The sequence below is a fragment of the Hippopotamus amphibius genome, chromosome 7, assembly GCF_030028045.1.
Source record: "Hippopotamus amphibius kiboko isolate mHipAmp2 chromosome 7, mHipAmp2.hap2, whole genome shotgun sequence".
Taxonomy (NCBI): domain Eukaryota; kingdom Metazoa; phylum Chordata; class Mammalia; order Artiodactyla; family Hippopotamidae; genus Hippopotamus; species Hippopotamus amphibius.
Genome location: NC_080192.1, coordinates 126,965,793 through 126,991,653, shown reverse-complemented (window position 1 = coordinate 126,991,653; position 25,861 = coordinate 126,965,793). Strand labels below are relative to the sequence as shown.

Sequence of the window (25,861 nt, the reverse complement as noted above, 5' to 3'; positions counted from 1 at the left end):
ATATTTAAGTAGCTTAACAAAGGAAAACATTTTTGAGAATCCTTAAGGATTTCAGAAATATATTTATTTGTAAGTACAGTTGGCCCTCCATAGCCGCAGGTTCTGCATCTGTGGATTCAACCAACCAGGGATTGAAATAATCAGGGAAAAAAATTCCAGAAAGTTCTGAAAAGCAAAACTTGAATCTGCTGCGCTTGGGCAACTATTTCATTGTATTTAAGCTATTTACATAGTATTTACATTGTATTAGGTATTGCAAGTAGTCTAGAGATGATTTAAAGTATGTGGGAGGGTGTGCGTAGGTTATATGCAAATACTACACCATTTTATACAAGGGACTTGAGCATCCATGGATTTTGGTATGCTGGGGTCCTGGACCCAATCTCTGACGATTGCTGAGGGACAAGTGTAATCCATGCGTCTGGTCATTTTAATCTATTTGTTAAAGCAGTGTGTTAAGTCCCTTTAGCAAGCATCACTTTGTTGGCTGAGATCTAGTTACTCTATATATACCAAAGTAGTTAACCTATGGTACCTATGTAAAATTGAGAAAATGATGATGTTGAGATGCTGATTGTTTTTCTCATGCTATCTTATTTGGTCTGCATTTCTGCCACTTGAGGTGGATACCATTAATATCTTTCTTATCACTGATGAGAAGTTAGTAATTTTCCCAACACTGCACCACTAGTAAATGTCAGAACCAAATTATTCTATTTATCTGACTAAATGAGAGTTTTCATTAATACTTGGAAAGACTTTCTTGGACCCCATCCAAGAGCTTTTTGTTACAGAAGAACTCAAGAAACCCGGTGTAATGCACTTTCACCTAAAAAGTGTTCTTGTGGTCTAGATACTTGGACGATACTCTTAAAGAAGGTCCAGCACAGAGGTGAACCATTTTATTTTAAAGGGCCAGAATTGCCTGTATTGGATGGATAAAAAAAAAAAAATACATCTTTTCTATCTAGGGCTATTATAAAAGTTTTATCCTTTGTACCAAATTAAATAATTTAGCTAGAATCTGATTTTCTTGGAAGGCCGTCACGCATAGCCTTGCATACTGTAGTCAGGGTATGTTTGGTATTTTTACAAGCCATGGCCTGCTACTTCTGGAAGCCTGCACATGACCTGGTGTGGTATCATGGGGGTTTCCCAACCTGCTTTGTACAGGCAATAATCACTCCTAGTAGCTATGAATGTTCTCCTTTCATTTATTCCAAATTCTCCCCCCTTTTGAGGTTTTGAAAGGTGGGGGGTGAGCAAAAAATGAAATGGGTTGGTTTTATGACCCAAGGTTCTTTTTATCTTTTTTTGTCCAGTGCATTGTTGAAAGTTATCAATATGTTTATAATTCTTGGAGGACAGGAAGATTAGTTCTGAGCAAGGTTCTAATCTCTGAAACTTGTCTCTTAAATGGATTTGAGGGAACTGCCTAAAAGTTGAATGGAAATGCAGACAAGAAGATATTAGTATCTTCACGTATTTTTCCTTTGTGTCCTATCTGGGCACATATCTGGTAACTTCCTCTGTGTTGCAAGATAGTTTAGTCTCACTTCTCCCCAAGTCAGTTAATTCAACCAAACTTTCAAAAAGACAGCGACACTATAAGTAAGGGTTCCATCTAGTTACTCGGTCATTTATTGGTTTGACACTAATACCCCTTTTTTTCTTCCTCATGGTGTGGGGGGCTTCTGAGCAAACCCATGAAAGATGTAGCTTACCTCCGGTATGTGGGAATCTGATTATCTTCCTGCTCACATTGAAGACCTGATAACTGAATTGTGTTATGGGTTTATTTAAACTTTTACTTCTTTTTAAACCCCAGTAAGGACTTATGGGTCAGTTTTTAAGAACCATTTTGAGCCCTATATTGGAATTTTATTTCAAGTTGTGGTAACAAAGTTTGAAACATATTACTTTAATTATTGGTATATGTATCTTTGGTTAAGGGAGAAGAATCACTTATATTTTAAAGACATTTTTATTTAACTCTAAGTATGGCCAATAGTGATAACATTGTTGCTTATTATCCATTCTGGAACATAACTTGACAATATGTGTTAAAAACTTTTAAAAGGTTCATATCAATTGTTCCAGGATTTCAGTATGTTAATATAATTCTAACCTGGGTCTAACCTAACCTAACCTGAGGCTTTTTTAGCTGACATCTTTAAGTTCTTTCTGACCTCTTCAAAGAAACAATCTAAATATCCAATAATAACGGATGAGCTAAGTGTATTGTGACATATCAATGTAACAGAATCCCATCAGCCATTTAGAAAATAATTAATGGCGTGAAAACATATTTATAATACAAGGCATTCCAAAAGTCTTAAGTGCAGTTTTAAGCTTAATAACTTTAGAAGTATAAAGGCTTCAAATTTTTTAAAAGCACTCTTTGAAAATTTAGTTATTTAAATTTCTTTTATACTTATTTCACCTTGCGAATTTTGAGTCATTTAAAATTTTTTTGCTTCAGGTTACATTTTTCAGGGAAGCTAAAACAAAAGCTGAGACGAAGCGAGAGAGTAACACAGACATATATATATACTACCAACTGTAAAATAGATAGCCAGTGGGAAGTTGTTGTATAACAAAGGGAGTTCAACTTGAGGATGGAAGATGCCTTAGAGGACTGGGATGGGGAGGGTGGGGGGGACTCGAGGGAGGGTTGGGGGGGAGTCAAGGGAGGGAGGGAATATGGGGATATGTGTATAAAAACATGATTGAACTTGGTGTACCCCCAAAAAAATAATAAATAAATAAATAAATTTAAAAAAAATTAAACTTAAAAATTTGTTTCAAATTTTACAAGTAATGCATATTTTATAATCTTAAGCACAAAAATTGTAAAAGAAAAGATAAGTGGGGTGATAATTTATTAAAGTAGATTTTTTTAAACAATATGTGCAACTTGATTCCAATTATGTAAAAAATATATACTTGCATGCATTGGAAATAAAAAAGGAAGGCTATACATCAAAACTAATAATGATTTCCCCTGGGGTAGTAGGATAATGAATTGTTTTAATTTTACTTTGTGCTTTTCTCTATTTTTCAAATTTTCTACAATGAACATGTACTACTTTTTTATTCAAAAAAATGTTATTTAAATACTTTCAAGAATAGAACTAATATTTTGACTTTCCTGAAACCCAGCGATCACAACTAGTATATGTAAAAAGCTAGGAATATTAACTCTTCCACCAATTGCCATGAAAATAATTAACTTAGCTATTAATTCTGAAAATAAAGAACAATTATAAAATGTAAGAAAGATTCCTCCCTAAAATAGCTATTTTATGTGCTTTATGTTTGATTGAAAGTATGACATTTTTAAAAGTTATTTTTAGATGTTTGTGAACTGCATCAGAATCATAGAACTGTAAGAGGGAGATTAGAGGGTGTTTTGGTTATTATTGTTTTGTATTTTATGGTTCTAAGAGATTTTAGAAAGATTAATGAGTAGAAGCTGTAAAGGAAAAGAATGTAACTTTGCAAGAAATTCATCTCTCTCATATTTTAAAACATTTTTAAAGAAAAATCAAACATATCCATAAAAGGATATACAAATTAAAAAAAAATTTAAGTGAAGAAAACGATGTAGAAGGATATACAATGCAAAGTACATATCCTCCATTCCCAGACCCCCTAGAGTTCCAGTTCCTCTCCCCCAGGACAGCCAGTTAAAGTCTGTGTTCTTCATGAGTATAAAAGTGTTTATGAATGTATCCTGTCTGTCACTTGTATGATATCATACTATACAAACTATGCTGCAGCCTTGTTTTTTTTTTTAACTTCAAAGTATATCATGAAGATTGTTCCATATTAAGGCAGGTAGGTTCCTTGAATGTTTAGAATATAGTTTAATCAAATCCTTGTCGATGGACATGTGAGTTTTTGTTTTCATTTTTTAGTCTTTTGCTACGATCACCAACAATGAGTGTCTTTATATATACCCTGTGGAGCACTGTTATAACAGTCACATCTGTCAGATGATGAAAGATGGTGGTTATATTCGCATATTCCTATAGCACTTGATAGTTTTGAAGGCTTTCCCCATACATCTCCTTATTTGCCTCATTTGTTTGCCTTCTGAAATGGTTAGTTCTCCACTGTTGGAAGTGGGCTGCCACCAGGCGCATTCCAAGGTTGCTGTGGAGAGAGGGTCATTCATTTAATGGTTGGGGGTGCCCTCTGGTTACGGAGTCAAGAAATGAGGCAGTCCATTCGTGCTTTCCTGTCCAGTAGGTCTTCCCAAACTAAAGGCTTTTTTTTTTTTTTCTCAGCAGCTGATGTTTTCTTACTAATATCAACTGAAGACAGGGAACAAGGAGGGCAGTCTCATTGTGCTTTAATTGTTTTTCATGTTTAGTGCCCTGTGCTCATTTTTAATTGCACTGCTATGGCTAAGAATTTCATTTAGCCCTTGGTCGAGGCACCTCGTCATTCCATGTTAATTAATAAGTTATGTCATTGATACCAAGGCTGGCTCTTCCAGGGTCTGTGTAACACCTGCCACGTTTAGTGATTTGTAAGAGACATGTCAAAGAATGTTATAGATTGGGACCTTATTTTCTTCGGATTTTAAAATTAATGTCATTTCCTTCTGTTCAGCTAACTTAGAAACAATGGCTACTTGATTTCTTTGTGTGTAAATATTAGAAAAAAGGACTTTCTAAGCAGGTTGTGTGTTCTTCAGAGTTTAGTTCAGGAATATGATTTATAGGGACCAAAAAAGTCAGAGGAACTCAGGAAATGTAACCAGGCTGAAGATGACCTACCTCTGCTGTGTTTTGTTTCCTTTTGAGGGGTGCATGTGTGTGTTTACATTATTCAGCATACCGTCCTTGGTAGAATTGACCCATCCTTTTTTTCTGGCACCTGATAGCATGATCAGGTGAGTGCGTTTGTGCAGGGCTTTGAAGAAGAACATCTACAATAATATGCCTGGGTTTGTCTCTCTGTTTATAGTTGTTGGACATTCGTTGTGTTAATTGTTCTTATCAAAAAGATAAGAACAGGTTCGTGTAAGAGTTTGGAGCATCTCCGCAGAATGGTTTCATGACCCCCACATTTAGCCCCACTGTACCTACCCTGCATGCATTTGCTTCCCTGTTCTGTTTCTGGCTCCTTTGGACAAGAAGAGTGCTGGAAGGGGAGGGGCCCAGAAGTCCAGGGCTGTGGGACTCTGCCTTGACATGTCTTTTTTTCTCCAGGACATTCTGGAAATATTCTTTCTATCGGCTTATAGTTCCCTGCAAAGAAGACTTGTCTCAGCAAGATGTGGCTGCTCTCAGAGCAGAGAGAGAGAGAGAGAGTGTGTGTGTGTGTGTGAGAGAGAGACAGAGATGAGGATGGACAAAAGTATTCCTGTATTCTCTTGTTGAACAGAAGAAGAAATTTTGGAGTCCCGTCGACAGAGCGTTCCAAATACGCTTCCTGGGACTTGGCAATTTAAAGCAACTTTTAAAATCTGAAACCTCGTGTATTTGTCAGCTCAGGCTACTATAACAAAACACCATAGACTGGGTGACTTAAACAATAGAATTTTGTTTCTCACAGTTCTGGAGGCTGGGAAGTCCAAGTTCAAGGTGCCAGTCTGGTTAGTTTCTGGTGAGGGTTCTATCCCTGGTTTGCAGATAGCTGCCTTCCCACTGTCTTCCTCACATGGCAGAGAGAGCAAGCTCTCCGGGTCTCCTCTTCTAAGGCACTGATCCCATTGGACCAGAGCCTTCCCTTCATGACTTCATCTCACCTATTTGCCTCCCAGAGGCCCCATCTCCAAATACCATCACATTGAGAATTAGAGATTCAACATATGAACTTGAGGAGGGCACAAATATTAGTCCTCGCCCAAGTTATCCTTGTTGAGGTGGCCTGGTACAGGTTACCATCTGCTTTTGACCAGACCCTAATTGAGCAAAACCTGCCTAATGATACTTAAATAAGTGACTCCATTTACTCCCCCCACCCCAACCCCGCCCTGTTCGTGTGTACTATTCACAGTGTAGTCCAAGCCTCTAGGCCTCACTAGACTTCAGGCAAGAACCAGACCCCTCAGATCCACACAGGCCCAGGAAGGGGTGAGAAGGGTTTGTTTTCTGTGTTTTGTTTTTGTTTTTTAATTAGCTATCTGTGATGTCCTAGGGTTCAGAGCACCAGGAGGGTGTACTTGAAGTCATTAAAAGCAGCTCCAGGGACCCAAGCCAGCTCCAGTGATCTGGCTCCCAGGTTGTGGAGTGCAGCAGGGGCGAGGCTTTGGATCACACTGAGTGTGGCTTTAATGCATGCAGACTGCCTTCCTGCCAGGATCACAGTGTCCCTGATCTTTCTTTGCCGTTTTTAGATTTTTAACTCAGTCACGTCTAGTTGTTGGATTAACGTGATGTTGTCGTTTCTGTTTGATTTATCAATGCATCATTTGACAATGTACTGCCAAGAAATCAATGACAGCTCTGTATTGCCAGGGAAAATTTCTGGCAGCTTAAAGCATTCTGTGGTACAGGTTGGTACATGACCTTTGGGTTTGCAAGCCTTGGACATAATCCAGGAGAAAACGAAAAATGAAGATGAGATTGAGAAGTCAGATTTACAAAGTTTAAAAGGAGGATGAAGAGAAAGAGAAAGATTAACCATAAACTCCTTTAGTATATAGGTATTCAAGTAAAAAACAAACAAATTATTAAGGGGCAGGATCCCTTGCTTTGGAGTAGAATGGTACTTTCCAGCCAATTTATCTGTGAAGCACCTTTTACTAAGCAGTTTTCATTTTCCCATTAATCTTCGTAATAAAATCACAAGTGCAGTTTTCCATAGGACTCTTGTAAACCCTTGGGATGGCCTATTCACCCATTCATTCAGTCTTTATAAACAAATATTTATTGGGCACTTACTACGTACCAGGCAGTGTTCCAGGCACTTTGGGGGTATAGCAGTGAGCAGAACAGACAAAAATTCCTGCCTTCGTGGAGATTACACTGTAGCTTGTAGAGACAGACAATAAAATAAGCAAGAAATATGCAGAAAAATAAGGCAGGGAAAAGGGGTAGGGTGTGTGGGTGGGGGTAGGGGTGAGAGATGAAGTTGCTATTTGGTTACAGTGGTCAGGGAACAGCCTCCCTGGGAAAGCGGCATTTGAGCAGAAGGCAGTACAGGAGTGAACCTCCTGGGGGAGGAACGCTGTGGGGAGGAGAATCAGCAAACACAAAGGCCTGGGATGGGAGGTTACTGAGAGCAATGCAGGATCAGCAAGGATCCCAGGGTGGCTGGAGCACAGTGTGGCCGTGGGGAAGATGAGTGATGTGATCTGTCATTTTATCAAGATCACTCTGACTGCTGTCATGTGAATGGATGAAAGGGACAAGGGTAGAAGCCAGGAGACCAATTTAAGAGGCTCCTGCAAGAATCCAGGAGAGAGGTGATGGTAGCTTTGAGCAAAGCGATAGCAGCAGAAGTGAGGAGTGGCAGGTTTCTGCATATATGGGGGCAGTTGAGGATTTGCTGATAGGCTGGATGTGGAGTGAGAGTGGGATTAGGGGTAATTCCAGGGTTTTTGTTTGGTTGATTAGTTTTTATTGGTTTAACTTGAAAAATTGAATTGCCCTTTACTGAAATCAAAAACACTTGTGGGTAAAGCAGGCTTTCAGAAGATCAGGAGTTAGGTTTGGGATGCCTTAAGCTTGAGATGTCTATTAGATCTCTCAGTGGATGTGTTAGTGAGACGGTTGGGTATGTAAATCTGGTGCTCAGGGGAGAAGTCTGGCCTGGAGATGCGTATTTGAGAGTGGTTGATAGATAGGTGGTATTTAACGTCTTGCAACTGGATGAGCTCATGTAATAAGCAAGGGTAAGATGGAGAAGGGAAGACCAACTCTGAGCCCTGGAGCTCCAGCATGAACCAGCCTAGGGCAAAGGTGGAGGTCTAAGTCAGAGGTCAGCAAACTTTTTCTGGAAAGGGCCATATAGTAAAGAGTTCATGCTTTGTGGGCCAACAATTCAACTCTGCCAATGTATCGCAAAAGCAACCGTAGACAATATATAAAGTAAGAAACAAGGCTGTGTTCAGTAAAACTTTACAGAAACAGGCAGCAGGCTGGATTTGGCCCGTGGACCGTAATTTGTACCAGAATTGGACATCCCAGCACTTGTCTCTACGGCAGGCGTTTCCCTTCTTATTTCTTTCTTAGACTCTGGGACTTTATTTTATTCCAAGAGTCCCTTTTGATTAGATAGCCATAGTGTATAATAGAGCCAGGATCTCGTATTGCACTTTAGTATTAAATTGGTCTGGCCTGATTCAGCCGAGAGAAGTCCTAAATTCAAGATTTTATTTAAGTTCTGTGCTTTATTATTTTTAAATTCACGTGTGTGAGGAGAATTACATAAAAATCACTGATGATGTAATGATGGATAATCAACAGAGGTCAGTTACAGAGAAGGAGGCAAATTTGCAGCTGGAAGGATTTAAGCTGTATATAAGTAATAACTTCTTGGTGGTAAATATTGTTAAATATTTTATCCAATACAGTTCATGGGATAACTGTCTTAAAAGGTGTTAGTTTTCTTTTTATTTTGTTTCTTTTAAAGATCATTTCAACAATTTGGAGTAAGCTGTGTACATTTTATAGTCTGAGGACAAAGGCATAAATGCATGGCATTAAATTATCTTTTTGACCATTGATAGTAATTACCTGTTCAGTTAGTAATATGGGTTTAAGGTTCCTTAATGTCTTTTTCTGGTATGCTAGATCATTTATTTTTAGTGCTGAATAATATTCCATTGTCTGGATGTACCACAGTTTATTTATCCATTATTCATCTACTGAAGGACATCTTGGTTGCTTCCAAGTTTTGACAATTATGAATAAAGCTGCTCTAAACATCCATGTGCAGGTTTTTGTGTAGACATAAGTTTTCAGCTCTTTTGGGTGAATACTAAGGAGCATAATTGATGAGTTGTATGGTAATAGTATGTTTAGTTTTGTAATAAACTGCCAAACTCTCTCCCAAAGTGGCTGTACCATTTTGCGCTCTACCAGCAATGAATGAGTTTCTGTTGCTCCACATTCCTCACCAGAATTTGATGTCGGTGTTCTAGATTTGGGTCATTCTAATAGGCGTGTAGTGGTATCTCTTTCCCTGATGACATGTGATTTGAAATGTCTTTTCATATGCTTCTTTTCCATCTGCGTATCTTCTTTGGTGTGGTGTCTGTTAAGGTCTTTGGCCCATTTTCTGTTTGGGTTGTTTGTGTAATTATCTGTTCAGGGGTCTGGTTGGTTGGTTGATTGGTTGGCTTGCTGGTTGAGGAGGCAGAATTAGAAGTGTACTTCCAAAGAATTGTCACTGAGGTGTAAAAGATCCTTATAACCATCCAAAGAAACTAGACCTATGAAGAGTCAGCGTCAGAAAGGATTTAGAGTGTTTGTATTGTAGTTCAGGGTTCTCAGCCTTAAACAGAGGACCAAGTTGGGGTGGGGGGATCTGCTATGGAATTACTGCAAAGACTGCAAATTCATATGTACACCAACTGTTGCTTGCAGACTAAATAAATGTCTAACATCTGTATACCATTCCTTTTAAAAATGAATACAGACCCTGCTGTGATTAGGAAATTGGGATTTTATTTTCAGCTGTCACTACATCGAAAGTCTCTTTTTATCATTATGTATTTTCTAACTGCACAGATTCTTGAAGTATAACTGCTGCCATTTGATTAGTCCAAGAGAGGTTTTGATGTGTTAAAATGCCCCTCATGCCTGGAAAGTTTGGGAAATGCATACCTAGTCCAACTGCCCAACTTACTTTACAGGCTGGGACACGGAAATCCAGAGGAGTTACCTGACAGCCTTGGAGTGGTGGAGATTGTCAGTAATAAAGTAGGGACTAGATCCTAGTCCTTTTGGATCTAAAAGTGAGGTTGTTTTTTTTTTTTAAAGTGTGTCATTTATGGTTCCCATTAATCCGAAACATCCCTTTGAATCAGGAAAATTCACAAAAATACACTTCTTCCCTCAATATAAGTGAAGGTCATATAATAATGAGGCAAGAAGTAAGCAAGCCATAGCAACACAGTGTGACGCATGATGGTGCCTGGGTTCACTTTAGAAAAGACAGAACATTTCTCCAGCCCAGCAGCCACCTTATCGTGGAGCCATTCACCAGTGCAGACAGCATCTAAACAAGCCTGACAGGTGTTCGCTCTGCTATCTCATTCTTAGGCAGATTCTGCAGACACACTGTCAAACCAGCCACACTGCTTTTCACGTACTTTTGGATAGACGATGCTACACAAAAGTAAAGTACATTGATCTGTTTGTGAGAGTTGAGGGCAGATGCCAACATCTGTTAACCAAATGGCAGTGGTGTACAAAATGCATCTCCTGTTTATGTTTGTGTGTGTTTTGCTTTCTCATAGTTTTTTTTTTTTTTTTTTTGGAAAGGATTTATTTCTCTTGGGAATTCTTCATATCAGAAAGCCACAAGGTAGTTATTTGCTCACAAAGATACACATATAACTCTTTTCTTCATGTTCTTATTCACACAAAACTTAACTCCTAGTCTGTTGAGGAATAAAGTTTGCATTTGGACACAGAAGATAAGTGTGCGCTTGCTCAGTTGGGTCAGCAAGTCCTTTACTATTGTTAGCTTTCTTTTGTAAGTGAAATCAATCTCAGGCTTCCTGTGAACCTTAACCAAAGATCCAGGGCTATGACTTGAGAAGATTATTTGTACTGTCTTCTATTCAGTTCTCTCTCTCTCTCTCTCTCCAAGTATTAGTAGTTTTACAGTTCCTGGGACAGTTACTGTATGCTGCCTCATGTATAGGAGATATTTAATATTAAGTGCATCACTGGGTGACATGCCCACACTACTTTGTGAGGTGACTTTAATTAAGTCACTTATTTTCTTAAGACTTTTATCTTGATAATTTTCTTTCTTGGTTCATAATGAGATGGAAAAGATTTCTGCCTCTACCGTCCTGAAATTTTGTGCTCATCTCTCATGTTTATTGAGGCTGAAGAGAATAAATAAGGCTCTCTGAATCGTGGGTGACTGTAACCCATTTATGTTGAGAAATGGCTCTTTGAATAGGTTAAAAAGAACATAAAGGCAGGTGTAGAAGATGTTTGTCAGCTGAAAAGACCCACCCAGTTTGGAGTAGTATTAATGTATCAAAACCTCATTTCTTGTCAGAACACAATTATATTAGAACAAAACTCCAGAGCGAAATTCATCTGCCTGCAGACAGAGCCATACACCTGAACCCCAGGTGGGTGTTTGTGTTTGGGTGTGTTTCTAGGTAGAATGATGTCATGTTCTGCCCTTACCGCAGAATTGTGCAACACTGACACACACCTGTGTTTTGATCTTTAAAATCTGTCGTGGTTACATGTCAAGCAATTTTTAAAAGCTTCATGGATGGTCCAGAATGCACACCTGCCAGAAACATCATTGGGCACAGTTTTGGAATTGGCTTAGACTCCTGTAATATTAAACTTCAGTTATATTGAAAATATATTAGGTCTCAAGTTCCAGTCTTCAGCCTGAGATTCTTGTCTGAATGCGTATTGGTCCACAAGTGATCCCCAGGTGCACAAGGGCTTTCCAGTTTACTGTTAAAGAAGAGCAGGATTAACTACCTAGAAAAGGAAAGCAATTACCTGGATCACCACCTTTCTTTTATTTTCAGTATTTATCTTAAATACTTAAAGTATTTTTTGACCCCTTTTAAATACATCTTTTTCATAAAAGTTATTTTTAAGTGTGACAGTTTAAGGTACTTTCTAAAAGAATTGGTCTTACGTGGAACATCACTGATTTCTTTCTCTAAAAGCTGGTGAATACCCACAGGTAAGATTTAGTGTGGAACACGGTAAAGAAGAGTGAAAGAGAGGGAGCTGGAGACAGGGCTTCCCTATTTAAAAGAAAATGACTCACATATGCAAATTAGTGCATTTCTGTCTTGTCTGCAAATCCATGGTTAAGTCCTACCTTAGCCGACCACTGTATCTTCAGGGCAAAATGTTGATGTGGTAAGTTTTTAAAAAATTATTTAATTTTAACTTTTTATAGGCCATTTCAAAAACATACATAAGTATAATGAACCTCAGGTACCCATCAGCCTCCTTCTTTTATCTGTGGTCAGTCTTGTACCCCACTTACTTCCCAGTCCCAGCCCTGCCCCCTCCCCCCCCACCCCCCACCCCCCACACTGGACTGTTTTTGAAACAAATCCAGGAATGTGTGGTAAGAATTTTCATCTTTATGGGGAAATTTTAGAGGACAAAGGGGAGCTGAGAAGTATAGTCTAAAGGAGAAAACAGAGGAGAAGAGAGGCAAGTCAAATTGGACAGTAGTGAGAAAGGGTTGTAGCCTAGCCCATTATTCTGTACTATTTATTGTAACATTGTGGATCATAAGGAATGCAACATGTTTAATAATGGAGAGATAGGTTTTGATTGTACCCATTACTGGCTCTGTGGTATGTGAACCTTGGTTGCTGACTTTTTTCTGTTGCGTACACTCACCTCTCTCTCCTGAGCACCTCTGCAACTCAGCCCAGGTCTTGCCTAGGAAAGTAGCAGTAGCAAGATATTGAGCTCCTAGAGACCTGGAGAGAATGACCACTAGACTGAGCCTCATGAGGGCAAGAGCCAGTCCGTTTTGTGTTGTGGCTTCCACAGTGACTGGCAAATATTTGTTGAATGAATGTATTCTTCCATCTCTAAAGCTCTCACTCGAACAAGTGGAGGAGGAATTGCAGAGGTATTTTTGCCTACAGTTCTGTTCTACAGTGCTTTATAGACAAAACAGAGTCATAGGAACAGTTCATGGGATTCTTTGTACTTTGAGTCTTTTCGTATAAAGTTTTATCTGTCCTATCAATTTATCTGTATATTTGAAATCTAAAAAAATCTTGATAACGGCCTCTGGCTTTTACCAACAGAATTGATACAAACACACATACACACACATATGCACACATAATATTGTTATTACTGCTCTTCTATAAGAGGACCATTGGGATTACTTTTTAAAGATGCTTCTTTACTACTTTTGTAATTTAAAAGGACATGCTTCCCCTTACCCCACCCCCAGCCCAGGCAGCAGATATGAAGACATTCTCTGGAGTTGAACCCTGAGGGTTGCTGGGCATCAGAAATAAAACACACATCCACCACTGGTTGTTCATATTGTTGGGTCCATAAATATCAGCAAATGTTATATGAGGCATGGTGGATTTTGAGCTAATGTTTCTTAATTAACTGTGCTATAATGACAATGTTTATTTTCCCCAAATACACCTGTCTCTTACAAATTATTCCTGTTTTTGTTTTTAAGAGAATAGTAGGTGGGATACCCCTAGCACTCTCTGTAGTGAGCTTGGGTTAAGTAGCTACCTGTTAAATACAGCATTACACATGCCTTTCACAGCCATTTGCTTACACAGTCTCTGTCATCTACAGCCTGTAACGTGGATTGAGATGGTTGACATGGAGAAACTCTGAAAAGCTGAGACGTGCATAAGATGATAAACTGCACACATAGGCTAGATCGATCCTAAGTATCTTATTTGCAAGTTTGGTGTTTTAAGCTCTGGACTAGCTAAACCCTAAGACGTTTGCCACCATGTGATCTGCAAATATGCCTCTCATGCTGTCCTTTCTGGGCATATATCACTTTCTTCATCCTACCTACACATTCACCTATGTGACAAGGGCATAACATTCCAGCCATCTAGCTGGCTTGCCACTTAAAAAACTCTGTTGTTGACTTCCTTAAACTGTCTTGTATTCTTTGTGGTGAATAAGCTTGAAACTGATTTATTGTGTGGGTCAGGGGGACCCTACAGTTTCAGGGGCTTGAAAACAAGTTGGTTACGCTGAGAAATAGTTAGGGCCAGAATTCAGAATCCAGAATCCAAATAATGGGTCCAAAATCACTGAAAATAATTCTTGGATATTGAAGGATAGAATTTGGCCTGTGTCTTATAAACAACTGCCTGTATCTTGTAAACAGACTCAATCAGATAGTAACAGCTATTTGTCAAAACTGCACATACCAGAGACTGAAATGGAAAGTGGAAAGAAGCCATCATGAAACTAGGTTTCCCCCAACAACAGGCCCTGGAGCTCTTTTAGAACTGCTGTCTAGGTATGTGGTGGGATGGTCTCTGCAGTGCTCTCCTTCCTTGTGAGCTCCCTAAGGACAAGGAAGCAAACCCACACTTCCTTGAACCCCTTACTCTCTAGGCTACAGTTGAATACAATAAACACATATTTAATATTTGGTTTTTTACCTGCTTAATTATAAGTTAGTACTGAATACAGATAAAGTTTTAGATGAGTTTTGTTTGCTGAATTTGAGTCCCTTAATTAAAAAAAGATTTATTTCCTGTTTGCCTATCAATATTCCAAGTGTTGTAGATTTACAGTTAAGTATAAATTATAGTTTTACTCCCAAGTGGCTTGCAGTTTAGTTGGGCAGATAAGACATATACAAGAAACAATTAAAGAACACAACAGCATCCATAACAATGTTGTGTGATGCAATTAGAGTGAATGTGCTGATTGGGTATTACAGTCAGTGAGAGCAAAAGGGAAAGGATTAGCAGGGCCAGAGTCTTCAGATCCTGAAACATGGAGTTACACAGAAAATATTGATTGAACAGAAGGACAGGAGATTAGAGATAGGCAGAATAGAGCAAAAAGTTTACATCTTCCTTTTGAAAAATTATTGTTTTTATTAAAGTAAATGGTATCAAAAATAGAAAGTACTCAGGGATAAATTTAACAAAAAAGGTTCAAAACCTGTGTGCTGAAAACTGTAAAAGAGAAATTAAAGAAGACATAAATAAGTCAAAAATATATTGTTCATGGATCATAAGGTTCAATATTAATTTGTGAGTTCTTTACCCAAATTGACCTGTGGGATTCAAGGCAATCCCAACCAAAAATCTCAGCAGACTTTTTTGTAGGAACTGACAAGCTGAGGCTAAAATACATATGTAAATGCAAAGGACCAAGAATAGCCATAACTATTTTTATAAAAAGAGCATAGTTGGAGGAAAGACTTATAGTACCTGATTTCAAGACTGACTATAATGTTACAATAATCAAGGCAGAGTGGTATTGATATAAAGAGATAAAAGTAGATAAATGCAACAGATATTAAGCCCAGAAGTAGATCCACATGTACATGGATAATTGATTTTTGACAAAGGTGCAAAGGTAATTCAACAGAGAAAGGATAATCATCTCAACAAATGATGCTGAAACAACTGGATAGCCATAAGCAAAAAGGTGAACCTGTCCTTTCCCACAGCATATACAAAAGTAACTCAAAGTGGATTATAGACCTACATGAAAGAGCTAAAACTGTAGAACATCTAGAAGAAAACACAGGAAAAAAAATCTTAATGACTTTGGGTTTGAAAGAGATTTCTTAAGTATGGTGCACAAAAGAACATGAAATATAAGAGAAAAGTCAATACATTGGACTTCATCAAAATAAAAATGTTTGCTCTTCAAAGGCATTGTTACAGAAACAAAATGGCAAGCCAATAGACTGGAGAGAAAAAATTTCAAAACATATATCTGACAAAGAACTTTATCTAGAGTATACGAAGAACTCTTATAATTTAAAAATAAGAAGACAAACAGCTCAATAAAATATAGGCAAAAAATATTTGAACACATACACAGTCATTAGGGAAGTGCAAATTAAAACCACAATGAGATAATACTATACACCCACTCTAATGGCTAAAATTAAAAACACTGACCAAACCAAGTGTTGGCGAGGATACTGAGAAACTGAAACTTTCATGGGAATATAAAATAGTACATCTACTTTGAAAAGCAGTTTGGCAGGTTCTTACAAAGTTAAACATACACCTGCCAAATGACCCACTCATTCTACTCCCAGGTACTTAGCAAAAGAAATAAAAGCATATGTCCACACAAATATTTGCAGATGAATTTTCATAGCAGCTTTATTTATAATAGATAAAAGGTGGAAACAACTCACATGTCCATTAACAGGTGATTAGATAAATACACTGTGGTATACCTATACAGTGGAATATTACTCAGCAGTAAAAATGAATGTACTGTTGAAACATCCAACAATGGATGAATCTCAAAGTAATCCTTCTGAGAGGGGAAAAAAAAAAACTAGACACAGACGATTACATACTGTTTGATTCCATTTATATAAAATTGTAGAGAATGCAAACGAGTCTACGATGACAGAAAGCAGATCAGTGGTTGCCTGGGGGTAGGGGTGATGTAGTTGCAGGAGGGAGAGATTACAAAGTGCAAGAGGAGACTTTGAGGGGTGATGAATACGTTTGTTATCTTAATTGTGATGATAGTTTCTCAAGTGTAGTGTATACATATGTCAAAAGCCACTGACGTACACTTTAAAAATGTGCCATTTATTTTATGTCAGTTATTCCTTAAAGCTGTAGGAAAAAATATTGATTGCTTAATTTTCATTTAACTGATGACATCAGTCAAAGAGGTATTTCCGACAGGAGTTCAGTGTCCCACTGATGTTGGCAGGAGATTATACATGAAGCCGGGTAGAAAAGCTAAAGCAATCACAATTTGTGGGTCTTTGTTAACTGGACTGGGTTTCTAGTGCCCGTTTGTAGCTTGTACTTGTGTTTGTTTCAAAGAAGCTGCCCTTGAGCAGTAGTTCTATTTATGGTACCTATGGAGAATAAATCAGGCACATTATAAAATTACATTTTGCCTAGATTTTAATTTGTTTGAGCTAGAGGCTAATAATTCTGCACGCTTGAGTCCCTCTTCATCAGCTGTCAGGCAAGATGCTAGCTTTGTGCACCATGCTGAGTGGACCCAAGTCAGCCCTCAGTGAGGAGTCTGAAGGCATGGTCTCTGGCTCTGTCTTCACCACTTGATAAACGCTTGACATTGGCAAGTCATATCCCACAGTCGCAGCTTCCTCCTGTGTAAAATGAGAGTAACAGTAATACTGGTCCTGCCTGCCTCCCAGAATTGATACGAGAGTCATATGACCATTTTTTAAAAACTGTAAAATGGCATAAAACTGCAAGGGGTTACGCCACTTCCTTTGTTACCTTGCCCGGGATTTCATTGTCTGCTTATTCATTGCTCAAGAAAACCCAAGGTGTGTAATTCCTGCGGTTTACAAGAAGGAAAAGACGGCTATGTCATGAAACTTCTTGGTAGAAATAGATGATGTCACTAAAACCTATGACACCATTGCCATGGACACCCCACCCTGCCCCTTCAAAAGCAGTTCTCTCTCTTCCCTTTTTTCTCTTCCCTTCTCTGCTTCCTCGTTTTGCTTCATTCACTTAGTCAGCAGATATGCGCTGAGCACCTGCCAGGTGTCAGGTCCTGTAGGCAATAGAAATAAAACAAGGAAGAAAACAGATGAGTCACTGCCTGTGAGAAGTTGCCTTTTGAGTTGGGGGTGGGGGGTTGTGGTGGAGTTTAATAAGCATTGTAAGGGGGAAAAGAGGGGTGCTCTGGAGCACTTGGGAGGACCATCTAACCTAGATTTGGGGAGCCAGGGGAGGGAGGCATCTAAATTGAGACCTGAGGGTAAGGAAGGGTTAGCCACGCAAAGCATGGGGGAGAGAGAGAGAGCGTTCCACTCAGAAGGAACAGCGTGTGCAAAAGGCGGAGAGGAGAGCTTCGTGGGACTGGAGATTAGCGTGGAAGGCAGGTGGGCGGGAGACACGACGAGGGTGTTTCCTGGGGACAGGTCACGTGGGAGCTCGTGGTAAGAGCACGGGCACCCCTGGGTCAGTTTGCCGGCTCCCTGTCTCTGCAGTGGGCCTCCTGCTCACAGCTCCCAGAGTTCCTTGTGAGGTCCTGTTGGTGGTCCTCAAGATTAAGAAGGTTGCTAGGCAAGATTTTCTCAGATAGAACTTAGTTTATGGTGACCAAACTGACTTTGTTTATGTTGTTTTTCTGCCAAGAAAACAGAAACCTCTCCAAATAAACAGTGACTGTCACTTATGCTGGTTAGTAAAGCCATACTTTTCAGTGTTTCCCTCACAACTTGTTGTATGGTTGCAACATAGACATTTTAAATGGGAATCCTATACCAGAGGGAAAAGTGTGTTCCCGCAGGGAAAACCAGAGAGATTTGGGTACAGGGGAAGCTCTCTGAGGTTAAATGCAATGAGTTTTTTTTTTAATGGTAGGATAATTAATTTCTGTTTCCCCCTTTCCCAAATGTCACATTGGTGTTTTTAAACACCTGGGGGAAGGTATGCTAACTTTCACAAGTTGCAAGAATGCTCTTAAGAACTCATCTGCAGTTTTGGCTTTTTTGTACTTGTGTTGGTCTTCCTTTCATCTTTCTATTGTATAGCTTGAGATTTGTTTGGACAGGGTATCTTCTCTACTTTTCAGATTTTTTAGTCTCTTATAGGTAGTAATATGATATAACCTTTACAGAGTTTTCCCCAGGTGTCAGGATAGTTTATTGTTTATTTGTTTTTATATCCAGATTTCTGTCTAGGAAAAAAGTTCCTATGACAGGAGAATTCCAAAGGGCAGAGGGCATGGACCCTATGGAGCCAACTCTTGGACTGATACTTCAGCACCCGAGGGAACACAGATTTAGGTGGGGGGTGGGGGGGAAGGGGAGGAGGTGTCTAAGAAGGCCACAGTCTCTAGGTGCACTAGTGAATCATTATTGAACAAAATTATGTTGTCTGTTCACATTATGTGAGCGTGTGTGTGTGTGTGTGTGTGTGTGAGAGAGAGAGAACAGCCTGTGTGTATAAAAGTGGCTCTCATTGGACATGAGGTCTAAATCAGTGTATTTGACACAGGCCATTAGTCAACTTACCAGCAGACATGTGTGCCAGGTTGAACATAACACATTTTTCACACAAAACAGTTAAAAATTCAAGTCTGTCTAATATAGAAGTAGCTTTGGGCAAGTCTAACACACACACACATAAAATATTAGTTTGAGCATGCAAAGACAGAATCCCATCCCAGAGGCGCGGGGGCAGTGACTAGTGCCAACAAGTTGAGAGGTGTTGCCGGTGAGCCGCCACGCTCTAGAAGTTAGCGGCAGCCTCCACCGTGTGGAGCACCGGGCCTCCTACAGTAGTGCAGAAGTGATCCAAAGCGAAAGGCCTTTCCACAGATTTTTTAAATGTTTAAGTGAAGCATGGTGTTTGGAACCAGGCAGTCAGCAAACGGTGCCCACTCTGCCATTCGCTTAGCCTGTATCTGTGCGCGTCACTGACCTTTTTTTAACCTCAGTTTCTTCATCCCTGAATTGGCACACAGGTTTACCAGTGAAAATGCAGCTCCGGGAGGACATGAGCCTTTATTTTCTAGTTCTGAGGAACATTATGGGTAGAGGAAAAAAACGTTCTTTTGAGTCACACTGACTCTTGATTCATAGCTTCAGTGCATGTGTGTCCTTGACCGATTTATTTAGCCTCTCTGAGCTTACTCCTTTATCTGTAAAGATGCACTCATAATATTTAACTTACTAGGTTGAAAGAAGAAATGAAAGAAGTAGTGTCTGTGAAATCACAAAACAGAGGACTACTTGCTATGGAAAATGGACGTAGCATATTGACTTAGAATGTTTCCTCTTTACAATTATCTACACGTCCTCTTAAACCTAGATGGGAGATGTAGATGGTAAAAGAGGTTAGTCAGTTAGTTGATTGAACCTGGTGTACCCCCAAAAAAAATTAAAAATAAAATTAAATTAAAAAGAAAAAAAAAAAAAGAGGTTAGTAGGTAATTGTTATTTTTGTTAGAAGGAATCAGGAAATTATGTCTATTGCAGCCATGCTTTAGAGCCCTAGTAACCACACCTGATTCCACATCTGTATCACTTGGGGAACTTTCTGACACAAAATATATGTCCCAGCTTCTGTTTCTCCCAGTATGACAAATTAAGTGCCTGAACAAATCTCTGACTAAAAACTCTGGAAATGAAATCAAATAAAAACTGAAAGAAAGTAACATAACCTCAAAGGCCAGAAATAATGTTTATGCAGGAATCCAGTGGAGTAGGTTAGCTCTCAAGTCAGCTTTCAGCCCAGAGACATCTACCTAACCGTGATGCCCTTGGACTTGGGTTCTGATAACTTGTTGGATGTAGGGGACAAGCGCCAAATACATGGTTTTGCCCAAGGTGAGGAGTCCAGTAAGAGGGACCCGTATAAAATTGGGGCCCCAAAGTGCAATACCCTCCATGTAGGGATATATGAGAAAGGAATTTGTAATAGAGAAGGAAACAGCAAGGAAACATGCCTGCCATGACCTTGGTGTTGGGTGGAAGGGAGCAAAAGCTCTTTCCTGGGGATTCACAACCACAGGCAGCCTTCAAGCATGTTTGCAGCCTGCATTTAACTCTGTCAGAGGGTCTTCAAAACCTGTAACCCAAAACTTTCCTTTAACATAGTTTTGGGTTGTTGGTACCCAAGCTGCCTTCCTGCTCCACATCCAAAGCACCTGCTCCCTCCTTACCTTCCTTGCCTTTAGCTCCAGTGACTAAATACCAGGAGACTGGGTCTTCTTTCGACCTTCAGATATTAGAGCTTTTACTTGGCTGCAATATTCTTCGCTAATATCAGTCTTACCTCAGGCCTTTAGGTAAGTAGAGACCCCCTGTGACATCCATAATCTTTGGTCTTGACCTGCAGGTTGCAAGTGAGAAGGGGGAAAAAAAGAAGAGACTTTTTTGTGCCCTAACTATATTAAAAGTCAATTCTGATTGTAATAACCCTCCCCAAATAAACAACCCTGAAGCAGGCCCTTTGTGGACTTTAGGGATGGAGGCCAGGGGCATGTGGATTAAGAGTGTGGTCATTTTCACACATGTAGAGAACAAACATATGGACACCAAGTGGGAAAGTGGGGAGGGTTGGGGGGGAATGAATTGGGAGATTGGGATACCAAATTGTACACTCTAAATATATGCAGTTTATTGTCTGTTAACTGTATCTCAATAAAAGTTCTTTAAAAAAAAAAAAAAAGAGTGTGGTCATTTTGGCAGCAGGAAGAGAGGGGAGCGTTCTGACCAGAGCGAGACCCCCTAGGGCAGGCAAAGGAGGAGACAGTGGGTGACTGGGTCTTAGGGCCCCCAAGGCCACCCCCACTCAGCAGCCTGGGAAGGCAGGCTCAGGGGTGCCCGCTGTTTAGGAACGATTATTAAAAGGGAGAATTTGGGGTTTGTTGGCTTGAATTTGTGTACCTGTTCCCATGGTTCTGTCCCAGCATATCTTTTAGTGCCTTCCTTGCCTTTGCGATTCTTGGATTCGTTCTTAGAACGCAGTGCTGATCCCTTTGCTGGGTCGGCACTGAGGACAGACAGCCGATTTTGGAAGCAACATGCCAGTTGGTGTAATCCCAGAAGCAAGGTGGCGTGTGTTATATTACATGCTGAATTGACTTGCTGGCCAACACACAGCCACTGCTCTTTCATTACGTGCTTGCGGCAAGTTGCATGTTTTACGTGCGTATTCTTGGCTAGGCTGGCACAGGTTAGAGCCACCCACCTCTTCCAGTTCCCAGCCGGTATTTGCTGCTCGGGCGGCTATGGGTTTTTTTCCAGCAGATTATAGTCTTTATTTCCCAATGTAAAAATTTCACAGATGACTTTGTTCACTGCTGTACACCCAACTCCTAGAATTGTGTTTGGCAAATGGTGAGCGCTCAATAAATTCTCTGAATGAATTCTTGTTTTGTATAGACTGCCGTTAAAGTCCAGAGGAGGAAACCGAAACTAGGTGTTCGCTAAGGAGATGAGGAGCTAGTGTCCTCAGGCAAGGCTAGACAAGAGCTCAGGAGTTGTGTTGTCCCTTTAGTTGGCAGTAAAACAGATAAGGAGCAGAGAACCAACTAGTGTGCTGGGTCAAGGCTGGCAGCTTGCGTTCTAGGAAGGTAGCAGCGTGCGGCAACTGAAGTGTCAAGAGCCTGTAACTGTTGAGTTTCTGGGCAAAATTTGGGAATCACAGTCAGGTATAGAACAAAATACCCTGCACAGGAAGGCAAAGTAAGTGCTCCGTACTTGACGCTAAAGCAAGGCATGGGTAGAGCTGGGCAGTCCCCAACACCTTGTTATTTTGTAAAGTAAATATTAGGAAACCCCTATTCATTCTGTACATGTTAACAAGAAGGAACTGCTAATCACAGTTAGCACTGCTCTCTTCTCCACTAAATGCGTGAAATGTGCCTTTCAGGGAACGTGTTTTATTCTTGTTTACCTTCTTCACGGTTGATTTAGAATCTACTTTCTGAACAGCCCTTCCTATCTGTTAGGCTGTTGACAGCGTGCAGCACTAAAAGGAGATGGCAGGACGAAAGGCTCGGGCTTTGCACTAAATTCCTTTCCCTCGTCAGTCACTGTTGAGTCTTCCATGTTCATTTTTCACGGATCAGCATTCACCGTTTGCCTCTCACTAAGTCCAAGTGTCTCTCTGCTGAATATTTTTGTACGTTATTACTGTCTACTAATGGAAGGCTAAAAAGGCTAATTTGTTAGAGAAGTAAATGAAATATAATGTTATCTACAGATATGAACCCTCTTCTTCACTCCCTGTTAATAAAAGCAGTGTATCATTTCAGATGGAAGAAAGGACCACGAACTATCCATCTGTAACCATACTGTGCACACACTCAATTAGCCAGAGGGGTCAAGTGCATATTAGTAGGCAGCTGGGAGTTTGCCGAAGCAATTAATTGGCCTCGTCATCTATAAATAATAGTTTAAATAACTTCCTCTTCTTGCTCACTTGACTGGAACAGCCAATCAAATTCAAACAATAGGTAGCATCATTGACCTTTCCAAAAATAGACTAGAACTACAAGGTTTGGCTTTTCTTATTGTAAACTCTAGGCCGTTTACAAGTTTACCAAGTTTTTTGTTTTTCTTAATGGGGTGGGAGGCAGTAAATTTCACTAATAATCAAAGAGTTATATCCTGTGTAGAAAACAAATTTATGGTTACCAAAGGGGAAAGGTTGGGGGGTGGGGGGAGAGGGGAAAGGGATAAATTAGGATTAACAGATGCACACCACTATATATAAAATGGTAAACAACAAGGGCCTACTGTATAGCATAGGGAACTACATTCAATATCCTATAATAAACCATAATGGAAAAGAATAGGACAAAGAATTTATATATATATATATACTGAATTATATACATAAACTGAATCACTTTGCTGTACACCTGAAACCAAGACAATATTGTAAATCAACTACAGTTCAGTTTTTTTTTTAAAGTAGGGAAAAAAAGAGAAAAAAAGTTATGTCCTGTGTTCCATTAAAAAAATGCAGCATGCTATTCTGTATCAAAATGTCTTTTGTTGTTGTTTTTAAGGGTTTAACTATAAGGAAAGGAATCCTAGTATTATACAACGAGGACAGCAGAAATAAACAAGATGCCAGATTTTAGAGATGAATCTGAATTTCATTTTCTTTGGTCCTAATATCACACGATGATTGTTTTTACCCAAAAATACCATATGGCTAATGTGGACCCAATCTCCTCAACATTTGTTTGCTTCTTTACGCACACATTTTCATTTATATTTGTTTTTTATATATGAGGCTTCGAGTAGGATGCCAAAAGAGATGATATTTTTGAGGAAGCCAGTGCCCACTCACAGAGGCTGTGATGCTGGCCTAGGTGCCACATGGTGCTCTAAATCTCAGCGTGCACAAGGAGCAGCCTTTGGCTTGTGGCTTTACTTGACATCAAGAGACAGAGCATTGTTAATTTTAGTTAAAAGCTCTTCTGTTGTGTTTAGGTGGGTTTTTAATAGGAAGGGAAGAAGAGAAAGAAATCAAGAACAGGCGTGGCCAAACTCTTGAGATTTGGCTCTCTCAGGAGTTTCATCTCCATTTTGTAGCCTCGTCTAATCCTCCCCAGCTTCTTGCCAGAGATTTCTTAAGTCTTGAGACTTACAAAGACACTGGCAAGAAACTGCAGTGCATCAGCAGGAACAGGTTGCAAAATGAAGACAAAGCCTCTGGCAAGATATGAGGACCCGTAGAGGCCTGGCCGTAAAATGGAGCTGAAGCCCTGGATGGTGAAAGATCACTGTGGTCACCGCACGGATGCAGAGACAGGATGTTCCTCCCTTGGGGGAGTCATGTGGGGTGAGCCAATGGGACGGTTGGCCAGGGGAGCAATTGGGAACAGCAGGCCAGGGGCATCCTTTGCCAGAGGAAGTTAAAAGCTTTAGAACTGAGAGTGCTCTGAAATCCCTAGATGCATTTCACTCCTCCACTCTGATAAGGAGTGTGCAACTAGCTGGAAAAGCACTGCTGGGTCAGAGAAGGAAAATAAGTCCTAGAGAAGACACCAGAAGGATTTGGTTAAATACTGCTGAATGGAGGACACCTCGTGACCGTGGTGCTTCCTGTGTTCCCAGCATTGGGACTACTTTAGTCTTGCTCTGTTAGTCGTCCTCAACTTTGACCTTCCTCTCCCCTCCCAGGCTCCTCCCCACCCCACCTGTCCCCTGCTTCCTGTTGCCTCCCCTCCCTCCTTCCTTCCCTTCCCCTTTGGTGCCCCCTCCCTCCCTTTCTTTCCCCCTCCTTGTCCCCTCTCCCTTCTCCTCCTCAGATTTAAGAAGTGACTTTTCTCTCAATAGCTTTATCAGGGACCGCTTATACTCTTACAGTGTTGAGAAGTTCCTCAAAGGATAGAAAATTCTACTTTAATTCCAGCATCTAATTGCTTCAGAAACAGCAGGGTGAATTGGACTTGACAAAGCTGGACTCTAGCTTATGCGATGGGAACGTATTATCTGGAGCTTTTGTTAATTTAATACATGCAGCTGGGGGAAGAGTAGGACACGACTTATTTAACTTGTCCATAACATTACTTTTAAATATCCAGAAGAAAAAATTGAAAATTTTCCAAATAAAACTCTCATCCTTTCTTTAGAGGTAATGAGAAAAAGAGAGAGAAAATACAAGCAAAAAGAAAAAGAGACTTAAATATAATAAAAAAATCTTCAACAAGTTGTACAAAATACAGTTGGAAAACACAATACAAATATGTGGCTTTAGTGCTTCAAATGTGGGGGGAAATTCCTCCCATCTTTTACTGCCATTGATTATGGCAAAGTGTTGGCATGTATTTTGTACCTTAACCTCCCCTGTGTCCTTACGCCGCCTCAGAAAGAATACATTCTTATTGATGAATCATTGTGGGACACCTCCTGCCTCGTGTATAGGGTAATAACGTGCCAAAATTAACACATACCAGAATTAGGAAAGTCAAAATGAAGTGTCAGGGTGAGCTGAGGTGACAGGTTGTACTTTGACCTTGGTAATGAATTCACTTAGTTTACTTCTTTTAAGTCTCTGTGAATATGTTCCCCTAGGGCTGCCTTATATTTTAGGATCTGGGTTTCTCATTTCAAAACATTTATTTATCAGTTAATTCCATAAGAAAAGGTCTTACTTGTAAAGACTGCTGCGAAACAATTTTGATCTACTGTAGCCGTTAAAAAACAAGTAACAACGTCAATATTTTTCATTTGCTTAAAGTCTTTTATATTCAGATGCCCATTACTCCATAGCCTGTTTTATTTTATTTATCTGCATACCTCAATCAGTAATTTTAGGAAGAACTTCATGGATGAGTATCAACTAATTCCTGCCAATGATTTTCTACTTTTTTTTTTGTGGGTATGCGTATCTTTGGAATCTTTGGGTGGAGAGTCAGATTTGTCCTACTGGTTAGTTAATAGAGCACAGTATCATGACCACCAGTCTGTTCAAGGGCTGCTTATTTTCTTCTTTTAGTTCTTAACCCTCATCTCCATTCAATTCCCATCCCCATAATAA

General features: G+C 39.8%; 1 protein-coding gene and 1 long non-coding RNA gene across 4 annotated transcripts in view; one reads left to right on the top strand and one right to left on the bottom strand.

The window, feature by feature from the left end:
* The window catches only part of BABAM2 (BRISC and BRCA1 A complex member 2), a 407,317-nt gene that overhangs the window by 261,297 nt on the left and 120,159 nt on the right, over window positions 1–25,861 (top strand). The gene's annotated exons all lie outside the window — the stretch shown is intronic.
* Window positions 16,030–21,414, bottom strand: LOC130857856 (uncharacterized). The gene is made up of 3 exons (XR_009054880.1): window positions 21,247–21,414; window positions 20,633–20,689; window positions 16,030–17,399 (listed from the first exon to the last, which is right to left on the bottom strand). It is a non-coding gene; the product is annotated as an uncharacterized LOC130857856 (long non-coding RNA).